This window comes from Amblyraja radiata, chromosome 2, assembly GCF_010909765.2.
Source record: "Amblyraja radiata isolate CabotCenter1 chromosome 2, sAmbRad1.1.pri, whole genome shotgun sequence".
Taxonomy (NCBI): Eukaryota; Metazoa; Chordata; class Chondrichthyes; order Rajiformes; family Rajidae; genus Amblyraja; species Amblyraja radiata.
Window position 1 is genome coordinate 35,756,784 of NC_045957.1, and position 13,585 is coordinate 35,770,368.

Genomic DNA, 13,585 nt, shown 5'->3' on the forward strand with positions numbered 1-13,585 from the left:
CTTCCACTTCCTGCAACCTCCGGCAACCACCTGCAACCTCCGGGAACCGCACGGAAACCTTGAGTGGGGTGCAAAGTCTCCAGAGGTTTCCGTTCAGGTTTCCTAAGTGGGACAGGGGCATTAGACATAGCTCTTAGGGCTAACGGAATCAAGTGATATGGGGAGAGAGCAGAAACAGGGGACTGATTTTGGATGATCAGCCATGATCATATTGAATGGTGGTGCTGGCTCGAAGGACCGAATGGCCTCCTCCTGCACCTATTTTCTATGTTTCTATGTTTCAATGAATGGAGGTGCTGGCTCGAACGGCCGAATGGCCTACTACACCTATTTTCTATGTTCTATGTTTCTATGAACCTTCGGCCCAACTTGTTCATTCTGACCCAGTCACCACCTTGAGCTAGACCATTTGCCCAACAATTTCTTCCCAGGCTTCCTACCATGTCTTAGGGTATAATTGGTCAGGCCCCGGGAATTTATCCATCCTTTTGCATTTTAAGATCACCAGGATCTCTTATTTTACTGTATGGATAAGATATCACTGTTCACTTCCCTGAATCTCGTCTCTTCTGAAGCAAAGTTGATGTATCGTTTCCCTTCTTCAGTGTGACCAGATGTTCGCTATTTTTGGAAGGGACAGCTGGCAGAATTCCTCATTCACCTGAATTTCACTAGAATGCATACTTTTCAGAATCAAAACCACTCACCATTTATCAAACTGGAAAACATATCTCAAAGTGACATATTGTTTAGACAGAAGTGTGTATTTAATTAGATTTTTTTAGGAAATGTTTTTTTATTATTAAAAGCCTTTCTTGGTTTGAGTGAGTGTACAGGCAAACTAAATGCCAGCATTTATTTCGAGAGGACTAGAATGCAAAAACAGGTATGTAATGCTGAGGCTTTATAAGATGCTGGTCAAGTCGCATTTGGAGTGTTGTGAGTAATTATGGGCACCATATCTGAGGAGGGATGTGCTGGCTCTGGAGAGGGTCCAGAGAAGGTTTCCGAGAATGATCCCAGGAATGAGTGAGAACATATGATGAGCGTTTGACAGCACTGGGCCTGTACTCGCTGGAGTTTAGAAGGATGCGGGGGGACCTCATTGAAACTTACTGAAAAGTGAAAGGCCTGGATAGAGTGGATGTCAAGAGGATTTTTCCACTAGTGGGAGAGTCTAGGACCAGAAGGCATAGCCTCCGAATTAAAGAATGCTCCTTTAGGAAGGAGATGCGGAGGAATTTCTTTTGTCAGAGGGTGGTGAATCTGTGGAATTATTTGCCACAGAAGGACACGGAGGCCGTCAATGGATATTTATAAGGCAGAGATAGATAGATTCTTGATTAGTACGGGTGGCAGACGTTATCGGGAGTAGGCAGAAGAATGTGGTTAGGAGGGAGAGATAGATCAGCCATGATTGAATGGCGGAGTAGATGTGATGGGCCGAACGGCCTAAATGGATTGATTGTAATCATGTATTGTCGTTCTGCTGGCTGGTTAGCATGCATCAAGAGATTTTCACTACCTCGCTGCAAGTAGCAATAAACTAAACTAAACTTCTGAAGGCCACTGTAAGACACAACCTGTATACAAATTTACACCCTGCAAAAAAAAAGCTAGAAGAACTAAATGGGCCAGGCAGCACCTGTGGAGGGAAATGGAGATGAATCATCAGTCTGAAAAAAGACCTTGACCTTAAACATTGCCTGTCATTTTCCCTCCACGATTGCTGCCTGGCCCGCTGAGTTCTTAGACAGTTTTTAGACAGTGCGCACTGCCAAGGCCTTCAATAAACTGACTTGTTCGATAGACTCACCACTGATCGACAAGTTGTTTTATTTTGTGACTGCGCCCAGGTACAGGGTACGGGTATAGCACAAAATTCCCTCCTCAGTACTCTTGCAACTTCTTCTCTCTCACATGACCAATTTTTGAGCAAAAATTATAGAAATACTTGACTTGTCATTGGGTTAGAGGGATAACATATTTATATTGCACTTCAAAATCACAAGCCTCCCTTCAAATAAACCCTCAGAAAATTAACGATTTAACCCGAATGTAGGAGTTAATAAAAGGTAACAGTTTGCTTCCAACGCCAATATTGGTTTTAAGTCCGCTGATGTTGTGGAAGGAAACATAAAGCCACAAGAATGATTGATTTTACTTCGGAGTCACGTGAGTGACTACGTGAAGACCCCGCCAGCACGCGTGCGCGACATTGCGTCTCACGCAGTGCAACAGCGACGGGCGGGGGTGGAGCGCTCCCGCGGGAAAAATTCAAACGGACCTACACAGGTAAGGAAAAACTGAAGTTGTATTCTTCCCCTTGCTGTGCTTTATGTTACAGCACGTTGGACAAGGGGAAGAAAAAACGGACCTGGACCGCAGGCTGCCGCGGGGAACCAGGCAGTTCCCGGCAGCCGACAGCCACGAGCTACCAGCGGCTCCAGGACCGCAGGCTGCGGGGAACCATGTAGGTCCCGGCAGCCGACAATCAGAGACGTCCAGCGGCTCCAGGACCGCAGGCTGCCACGGGGAACAAGGCAGTTCCCGGCAGCCGACAACCAGAGACGTCCAGCGGCTCCAGGACCGCAGGCTGCGGGGAACTAGGGAAAGTTCCGGCAGCCCACAGCCATATACAAACAGCGGTTCCAGGACCGCAGGCTGCGGGGAACTAGGGAAAGTTCCGGCAGCCAACAAACCATGGGCAAACAGCGGTTCCAGGACCGCAGCCTGCGAGGAACTAGGAAGGTTCCGGCAGCCCACAGCCGGGTACGACCAGCGCAGGCTGAGCCCAGCACCATGAGCTGTATACCTGGAAACAACACAGCGGGCTGCAGGCAGGAGTCGGTACGGCTGATAGACTCAGGGAGTCCGGCCAGAAGGACGCACCGCCTAAGGGCAGTGAAAGTGACCGTTGGCGTGGTTACTAAGGTCCACTTACCGACTCCAAGCTGAATCCAGCGCCATGAGTCGTACAACTCAAAGCTGCGCAGCAGGCTGGAGGCAAAGCCCAGCAGGATTCAGCCTGGCCGATCATACTCATCTGAGTCCAGCCGAAGAGGCGCGCTGCCCGAGTGCAGCAGAGGGTCCGCCCGTGACTTGCCCCGGGAGATGGAGCAAGCTCACTATGGGAGTCTTCGCACTCCCACAACAGCACCTTATCGAGGGCTGTAAAACAATGCATCTCCCTCGATAGAGGAATGCATTGTGGTCTGGAAGAAGGGGACGTGGCTGAAGAAAATGGCAGTATGCAGGGGGTGCAGAATCCTAAGGAGCTACTGGGAGTGATCATCAAAATTACGGATCAACGAAAAGTACCATCGCAGACCAGGCTGGCGGCCAGCATCGACTACCTGTACTTCCATCTTCTGCAGGAACAGGCAACAAAATTACGCAGAAGTATAGGCCTCCTGTGAACTTTACTTCATTTTAAAAATGCCTGCAGCAAACAATGCGATCTGGGGGTACAGTGGGACTGGCACAAAAACCCAGGAGGTCAAACTACAGAAGATTTCAAAACTTCTGATAGCGAGCATATAATTGGTTGCTCGCCCAGACGATGGTACAGAGAAAAGCTCGACGTAGAGATTAAAGCCGTCAGGCTCATAACAGCGTCATCAGCAACGACAGCACCCCAATGCATCCACCAGCAGGTATCAACACCAGGACGCTGGTGAAAGCATGAGGGCCGCGCAGCACCACGAAGGTCCTTTTAGGCCAAGGCCCAGAGCGACCCTCATGGAAAACGTGCCAACCCCGCACTCCGGCGCCTCTTCCACAGAAGAGGCAGAAATTGAAGAAAGGGACGTACCACCGGCAACCAGGTGGATCTGGTTGCTTCCAGAACACAAAGGTGTATGACCTGTGCTAACAGGGAGAATATTACACTTGTTTTGGGAGACATGGAGGGATCATTGTCGATACCTAAAATGGATGAGGCAATGATGGCAGGGCATAGCGTTGCCTAATGAGCTAACTTCAGCCGCAAGACTTTTCACCAAGATATTAAAACGGGCCTTGGCAATATTAGAAACAAAAACATATTGTCATGGCATATCTTGATGATATATCATTTGTGGGGAAAAAACCCTGGATCCAGCTAAATCAGCAGTTTTAGCTACCAAACATAGGGTGAAACTCTGGGGTCATCTCCATTTATATAAATCTAAGTCGACGGCATCCACAACTGGACTTTCTGAGATTTACAATTAACGTTATCCATATGTCTGTAATATTGCCAAAGAGTAAAGCAGGCTTGGATAAACCTACAAAATAATTAATTACTAAAAACACTGGTGTTGGGTGCATTTTATGGGCTAAAATCCTACTGCTAACAATGCACCATCTGCATGTCCGCCTACGAATTGATAATATCACAGTGGTGGCATATATTAATCATATGGGATAAAAGATCGATACCATGTGTCAAAGTGGCCAATATATTTGGCTATGGTGTGTTAACATACCTATTTGGCTATCAGCAAACTTACCTACCAGGTAAGCTCAATACTGAGCCACACACCAGGTCATGAAAATTCAATGACAGCATCGAATGGCTGTTGGACCATAAAAAAGTTGCTGATATTACCAAAAGAGGGACACCAGATATCGATCCATTTGCATCTAGACCCAATCACCAGTTACCAACGTATGCCGCTTGTGAACCACACTTGGGGCAGCAGCAATGGACGTTACTCACTTAATGCGGAATAATTGTTTACAATGTTTTTCCCTCCTGCCTCATCAGTCGCATCCTAAGCAAAAACACATACGGACTCAACATCAAGTGTCTTGAAAGTACCTGATTGGCCTACACAGCCATGGATCCCTGTGGTCTCGGACATAGTCTCTGAACCATAGTCCACCATGCTAGATCCGGGCTGGCGGACAGGACCATGAGCATGATCACGGCGGCCTATCAAGAACCAACAAGGACTGGTGTAGCGTATAATACAGCTACAACCACCAACGTCCTGGGAATTCCTATCCAGCCTTCATGTAGATGAAGGACTGAGCTGCAGTACTATAATTGTGCAGGAGTGCCCTGTCAGCTTGCTGGTGGCAGGCGACACGACAACTCTCCATGGGATCTCACCCTCTAGTTGTCAAATTTATGAGGATTATTTTCAACACCAACCCTCCTAGAGGGAAGTACTCCCAGATCTGGGACGTCAGTGTTGTACTAACATTGCTAGGGGCACCAGCAATGTCCCTGTCACTGGGGGGGGGGGGGGGGGGGGGGGGGAGGGGAAACTGACATTTAAAAACAGTATACTGATAGTACTGGTCTCAGCTCTAGGGGTCCAGTTTTTACATAAACTGAGACTGGGATATATGATGGCATCTCCAGAAAAGATAGCTTCGCATATTAGAGCTTGTTAAACAAGATAGACCATGATCATCAGGACAAAATTTGGAATTCCAGATATACCCAACTGACACCCGACAATGTGTAATGACACCTTCTATTATACCTTAAAACTACTAAAACTTAAGAGGAAGTAAATTAGCACTATGGGCAGCCATAAACAGCCTAATGGCCGGGTATCAGCACTAACCATCGTTAGATGGCTCAGACAGGCTTGGGAGCTGCTGGGGTGGATACTGACATCTTAAGTTTCTATCCACAAGGGCAACAGCAACACCAGCAGCTAGAGACAAGGAAGTGCCTATGGACCATATCCTGGCTACAGCTGGATGGTCAAGAGAAAGACCTTCCAATTCTTTATAATAAGCCAATAACCAAACCTGCGGTATTGCAGAATCAAGTTTGAATTCTGCAATATATTTAGCCCTAGGGAGGATTATTTTGTTAAAATAAATTGTTATTGCCTGAATTGGATGCATGTCTGAATACAATAACATACTTCCTCCCTTGAATGACTTCGGCAGTGAGTGAAGCATGGACTGTTCCGCAGCTTGAAATCACAGAGCTTTAAAATCTTCACGTAGTCACGAAGTAAAATAGTAAGATTAAACGAGAACTTACCAGTTTGAAGTTTGATCTTTATTTTATGAGGAGTTACGATGAGGGATTACGTGCCCTCCGCTCCCACCCTCAATTATAAAGGTCAACTGGTATCTTAGTTCTCCTTGTTTTTACTATGTTTACTTCAATTACTATTTTCTGTGATTCCACACCGCTGCTTTGAAGAATGTCGCGCACGCGTGCTGGCGGGGTCTTCACGTAATCCCTCATCGTAACTCCTCATAAAATAAAGATCAAACTTCAAACTGGTAAGTTCTCGTTTAACCTTACTATTCATCCAGGCTGTCTTCTATTGAACCTTGCTGGGGTTTTTTTGACTGGGAAAGTAAAGTTTGCGTCTTTGGAGCCAAGTGCCTAAAATGAGTTTTTGCTTTATTGGTTTCTTCCTTTTATAACACTTTGGAAAACATGTCAGTCCTTCTTATTGCCTGAACCCAGTGAGCAAACCCTGCGGGCAAGTTCTGTGTGACAGCAGCTTCAAATGAATACTTCAGTGTCTTACAGCAGAGCAGCAATGCTCAGCAGTTATCCATTCCCTCCAACAAGTACACTTCACCGTTGCTATTCTGTTCACATCTAAAGCATGATCACAGCTCTATTGCCATTCCATAAGGCTTTGTTTGTTTTCCTGTACACTTTATGCCATTCTGGTATATTTGTCTTTCTGGTAGTTTCAGGTACATTGTGTTGAAACACGATCTGGAGCTTTCAATTGTGCCGCAAATAAAGACACAACATCCGTGACTGTATGACATTTCCTTCTGTCAGGCAATAGACGTTTTTTGTTTGAATGGAGATCTTGGTTTTCATAGATGTCCATAAGAAAGTGCAGAGAAAAGAAAAGAAAAACCTCTTGTTGCTGTACAGCGCATTATAAAGCCTTGAGTTAGATGGCCAATTCCTTATTATTCACCTGTACCACCTCACCATAAACTTGCTGTTAATATGTTTTTACAAGGACCAAATGCAAATTGTTTGTTTGTTTATTATTATTGTTGCGTGTACCGTGATACAGTGAGTAGCTTTTGTTCGTGTGCTATCCAGTCAAGGTGAGGACTATACACGAATGCCAGCAAGACCGTCTACAGTGCACAGGTAAAGGATAAAGGGTACAACATTTAATGCAAAGATGTAACATTGAAGTCTGATAAAGTCCGATCAATGGTCTCCAATGAGGTAGATGTTGGGTCGGGACTGCAATCTAGCTGATGGGGGGACCATTCAGTTGCCTGATAACAGCTGGGAAGAAACTGTCCCTGAATCTGGAGGGTCCAAGAAAATGCTGCAATTTCTTCATTCGCTCCTTGGTGGCACTTTGCACTTGAATGTGGTGACAATCCAGTGTAACAGCACACCCTGGTGGACTGGAAGACAGCACAGGTCATCGCTGTTCACGTGCTGCATCATTTCCTGCCTCTAGACGTCCCAGACTATCTCCAGACTAGACTATGACCAGCAACTTCTCCTGGACCACCTATATTGAAGCAACGACCTAGAAAGCAGACCAACGCTTTTCCTTCCTTAGGAGGCTTAGGATGTTCGGCATGTCCCCTACAACTCTCACCAACTTCTACACATGCACCATAGAAAGCATTTTATCGGGATACATCACAGCTTGGTTTGGGAACAGCTCCATCCAAGGCCGCAAGAAATTGCAGCGAGATGTGGGCACAGCCCAGACCATCACACAAACCAACCTCCCTTCCATTGACTCCATTTATACCTCACGCTGCCTCGGCAAGGCCAGCAGCATAATCAAGGATGTTGCACCCTGGCCACTCCCTCTTCTCTACTCTCCCATCAGGCAAAAGGTTCAGAAGTGTGAAAACGCACACCTCCAGATTCAGGGGCAGTTTCATCCCAGCTGTTATTAGGCAACTGAATCATCCTACCACAACCAGAGAGCAGTGCTGAACTACTATCTACCTCTTTGATGACCCTTGGATTATCCTTGTTTAAGAAAGAACTGCAGATGCTGGAAAAGTCAAAGGTAGACAACAATGCTGGAGAAACTCCGCGAGTGAGGCAGCATCTATGGAGCGAAGGAATAGGAGAAGTTTGGTCTCGACCCGAAACGTCACTTATTCCTTTGCTCCATAGATGCTGCCTCACCCGCTGAGTTTATCCAGCATTTTTGTCTACCTTGGCTTATCCTTGATCAGACTTTGCTGGCTTTACCTTGCATTAGGTGTGAGTCTGCATGTGTGTGTGAGTGTGTGTGTGTGTGTGTGTGTGTGAGTCTGTGAGTGTGTGTGAGTGTATGTGTGAGTGTGTGAGTGTATGTGTGAGTGTATATGTGTGTGTGTCTGTGTGTGAGTGTGTATGAGTGTGTGAGTGGGTGTGTGAGTGTGCATATGTGTGTATGTGCAAGTGTGAGTGTGTGTGTGTGTGTGTGTGTGTGTGTGTGTGTGAGTGTGTGTGTGTGTGTGTGTGTGTGTGTGCGTGTGTGTGTGTGTGTGTGTGTGTGTGTGTGTGTGTGTGTGTGTGTGTGTGTGTGTGTGTGTGTGTGTGTGTGTGTGTGTGTGTGTGTGTGTGTGTGTGTGTGTGTGTATTGGAATTGGTGGAGAGGTGGAATATTGCGTTGGGGGACCAGCCCAACGGGTCCCACTTAGTCTAGTACTAAACTAAAACTCAAACTCAAACTCAAACTCAAACTGTGCAGAAACAGTGTGCACCTTCTCACTTCCTGGATGTTGAGGGCAAGGGGAGTTAAACCACATTCGCTTTGTCTCTCTCTCCGCCCCCCCCCCCCACCCCCCATCCTAGTTCTCCGACTAGTTTCACTGTCCTGATTAAATCTTACTGATTGTATGCCTCCTTGTCACCTTCCCCTCAGCTACCAATGAACATTTCCTTACAATCGTCTCATTTGATTTGCCATTTTCACACCTCACCCTTCCATATCTCTAGACTCCCACTCCTGACTCTCAGTCTGAAGTCGGGTTTCAACCCGAGATGTTACCCATTCCTTCTCTCCAGTGATGCTGCCTGCCCTGCTGAGTTACTCCAGCTTTCTGTGTCACCTTTGCAGGGATTGGCCAGTGAGTGAATGAGAAGCATTTCAAGCTGAGTACACTATGCCATGAAATTAAACACTAGACTAGTGTTTGTGTGTGTGTGTGTGTGTGTGTGACTAGTGTTTAATTGTGAATAAGTGAGGATTGGTCATTTAGAATCATGCGGCATTGAAACAGGCCATTTGGCCCAACTCATCTACACTGACAATTGGGCACTCTTCCATATTAACTTCATAGTTCAGCATTTGATCCATAGAACTGCATGTTGAGGCATTTTAACTGCTCATCTAGACGCTTCTTAAATGATTAAGACGCATTAACCAACCTTAACTACGTCACCAACCTTCACTGCCTGTCCCGCTGAGTTACTCCAGCATTTTGCGTCTATCCGCCAACCTTCATGTTATTTGCAAAGTTACTCATCCTGCCTCCCACATTCACACACATCCAAGAGAGAGGTTGGATAGTTGTTGATTGTTCTTTCTGGGACAACGTACATTGAGGGGAGACTCAATAGAAGTATATAAAATTATGAGAGGCACAGATAGAGAAGCTGACTGAACTTTATTGCCTTCCCTCACAGTGGGAAATGTTGATTCCGCTGTGTGGGGATGTTCATGTTAAATTTTATCGTGTATTGTGCTCTTTTTTATTCATATGAATGTATGGTAACTCAAATATCACTGTACCAAATGTGACAGGTAACTTGAACTTGAACTTGAGACGACAATCAGAACCATTTTTCCAGGATGGAAATGTCCATCATTGGAGGACATAGCGAAAAGGTAAAAGGGGAAATGTTTCATGGAGATTTGTGGGACAAACCTTTTTTATAGAGTGTGATGGGGGGCTGGAATGCATTGCCATGGGTGGTGGTGGAGGAAGATATGATAGTGGCATTTAATAGGCTTTTGGATAGGCACATGGGAGTGCAGAGAACAAAGGTATATGGCTCATACTGTATGCAGGCAGATGGGATCAGTTCGGGCCACCCAGCGATCCCTGCACATTGACACTGTTCTACACACACTAGGGACAATTTACAATTTTACCAGTCAATTAACCCACAAACCTGCCAGATGAGATGATATTTAACCTGATCCAGGTGCAGAGTTTAGTTTAGTTTAGTTTAGTTTAGTTTAGAGATACAGTGTGGAAATAGGCCATTTGGCTCACCGGGTCCGCACCAACCAGCGATTCCCATACACTAACACTATCCAACAAACTAAGTACAATTTACAATCTTTACCAAAGCCAATTAACCCACAAAACTGTACATCTTTGGAATGGGGAGGAAACCGGAGCACAAGGAGAAAATCCACGCGGTCATGGGGAGAACATACAAACTCCATACAGACAGCACCCGTAGTCGGGATCAAAACTGGCTCTGGCTCTGTAAAGTAGCAACTCTATCACTGCGCCACTGTGCCGCCTCTAAGTTCTTAGAAAGATGATATCACCCCAGGTGGCCACATTAGAGGCAATGGTGCCTGGTATAATGATAGTTTTTTTTAATGAACATTAGCAAATGCAACGCTAATGAATGGATGTATAGCCGCTGAGGATGTCGGAAGAATTTTGCACAGTTCTTGTTTTGTATAATTTTTTTACTCTGAATAAAGTTTATATTTGGAAATTAAAGAAAAAGGTTCTAATCAACTTGGGCCACCCAAACCTGAGGTCAAGTGGCAGTAGTGAGATGAGGCCTCAGCGTCGAACAGGCCTCACTTGGCACATGGCTGAGGCTCCGCCCACTGAAACACCCTGGTTGTCTTCATCAGAAGCCTCATCTCCAGCCAGAGTCTAATGCTGAAGAAAAAATATTAAATATGTGGAAATAAGTAAATAAAAGTAAAGGGCCTGTCCCACGAGCATGCGACTCCATGCAGCAAGCGAGACCTAACGTGGTCGCTTGAGTCATACGGCCTCGCGGGGCCGGTCCCACTTCGATCGCCGGAGCCGTATGGAGTTGTGCGGGGCTGGTCCCGACATCGCGCGGGACTACGAAAAACTGACCGTGTTCAAATATTCCGCGCGGCAATGGCCTCCCGGCCCGCAGCCGCCTCGATGTCGTACGCACCGCCTCGACGGGCGTGCGCAGGGTTCTTGATGCCGTACGTCACGTGTGAACTTCCCGCGGACTTCGCTCGAACTTCACGTCACTCATTCGACTTCCGCGCGGCCCCCACTTCCGGTTTGGTCACGCTCGCTACATGCAGGTGCATGCTGGTGGGACCGGCCCTGTACGGGGATCACTCGACCTCCGCTCGGCCCCCGCTTCCGGTTTGGCCGCGCTTGCCGCATGCAGGTCGCATGCTCGTGGAGCAGGCTCTTAACTGAACTAAACTAAACAACGATACTATTAATAACAAGGAACTGCTGCCAAAATGTGTAGGAAGGAACTGCAGATGCTGGTTTACACCGAAGTTAAACACAAAATGCTGGAGTAACTCATCGGGTCAGGCAGCATCGCTGGAGAAAAGGAATGGGTGACGTTTCCGGTCAAAACCCGAGTTTGTCTGATTTTTGTTACAGATGGAAACATAAAGCTGAAGAAGTCTGAAGAAGGGTCACCTATCCGAAACATCATCTATGTGTATTGTCCAGAGATGCCACCTGACGTGCTGAGTTACTCCAGCATTTTGTATCTATCTTAAACAACGGTACCAGGATTTAAATCGCTGCATAATCCTGCCTCATGTACCTTGTCCTAAGGCAATTTAGGGGTGATAATTTCACTGTGCATAAAATAATGAATGTGAAGAAGGTAATAAGGTCAATACAAACTAAATTAGCGACTGAAAGAGATGTGGAGAGTTGATTGAGGGAAAGAAAAATGAGATAGAGGATAAAGGTAATAAAAGACTTAATCTTTACAGGCAAAAGAGGAGGATATTAAAACCTGTTGTGTTGAGAATTATTGCATTGGCCCTTGGGATTGTGATTGAATGGCAGGATATCCTCATGTCATTGAGTATTCAACTAACATGGCCATAATCGGCAGAACTGTTTTCATGGAAGTAATGGACTTGCTAAATGATAAGAGATAAGGATCCGCCTATTTCACCTTACAGAAGCCGAGTGGTTGTGTGCTGCACAACAAAGCCAGCTTCCAGCAAATGACAAGACCTGGCACAGAAACACTGTCAGGACACAGGAAACCTGTTTTTTAAAAAACCTCAAGGAATGATTTTCCACCTGCAAGGAGGGCCTATTCCAGTTGCATTTTATCCCTCCAAGGTTGAGTCGCATGTCAGGAGCATCGATCACGTCATTAACCTGGCCCTCACAGCATGAATTACCGGCCCTAAATGGCTGTGGCGAGATTGATTCACCTTAACGGTATGAGTCCTGCGATCTCGTGGCATGTAATTTATTGCTACGGGGAGGTTCAGGGTGAGGTTGTACTTCATTCTATTTTGTCAACTCTTACAGGGAAGCAGCGTAAAACCCAGGAAGGATTGGTGCACATTACCGAACTCAAGGCATTTCCCCCTATTGATCACAGATGGCTGGAGGGGCTGTAAACTAATAATGCTGAGAAACTCATGAGTTTTCCAACAATTTCGGGTCAATATAACTACCAAGCTTACATGACCTGCCGTTCTTAAAACCCATTATTTTTTATCTTCTTTGTTTTATTTTTGTACTGGCCACTAACCAAGTGGAAATTATACATGTATCAATCGGGCTGCACCAGATTTAGCTCCTCCAAGCACAGACGCTCTTTAACACAGTGCTTGAGCAGTCCCATTTCGGCTGCATCATGTGTTGCTCAGATCTATTCTCAGGGCACCGATGCAAATTGGAGCGTGGATTTTGTGAAGACAGCTATTATGCTGGTGCATCATTCTGTCAGCCCAGGGGATAATGCTCGTGTAGGCAGGTAAGTAAGAATGATGGCATCAACGCCTCACTCCAGCATGCCACCTGTGACTCCATTATGGTCACCGCATTGCACCATTAACCCTGCTTTAGGAAGGCTTCAGTTAAAGCAACACACAGTCAGAAGTAAGGAAAGAGAAGAAAAAAAACAGCAAAGGGCTCCCGGAATAAGGACTTGGTCTCTGCCCCCCTCCCCATTCTTCCCCCCAACCAGGAAAAGTTAGTTTGTTTCTTCTGCAAAAGCAACTAATCCCACTCTTGTTGAAAACACAGCCCTCTAGCAATGTAACAAAAGGAAAATAGAGCACATTCAAGAAATGAAAAACAAGAAGAAATAAAAACACTGGAAATACTCACCAGATCAGACATGATCTGAGGAAAGCAATTGAGTTAACATCTCTGGACAATGGGCTTTTAATAGATTGCTGTGTGGGTAGAATATTTGTTTCTTGGGTTGTGCGAGGTGATTTATATCCAGTTAACAGTGAAGTTTACACAAGTTCATTTGTTATAGGAGCAGAATTAGGCCATTTGGCCCATCAAGTCTACTCCGCCATTCACTCATGGCTGATCTATATTTCCCCCAACCCTATTCTCCTGCTTCTCCCCATAATTCCTGACACCTGTACCAATTAAGAATCAACAATCTTCGCCTTAAAAATATCCATTGACTTGGCCTCCACAGCCATCT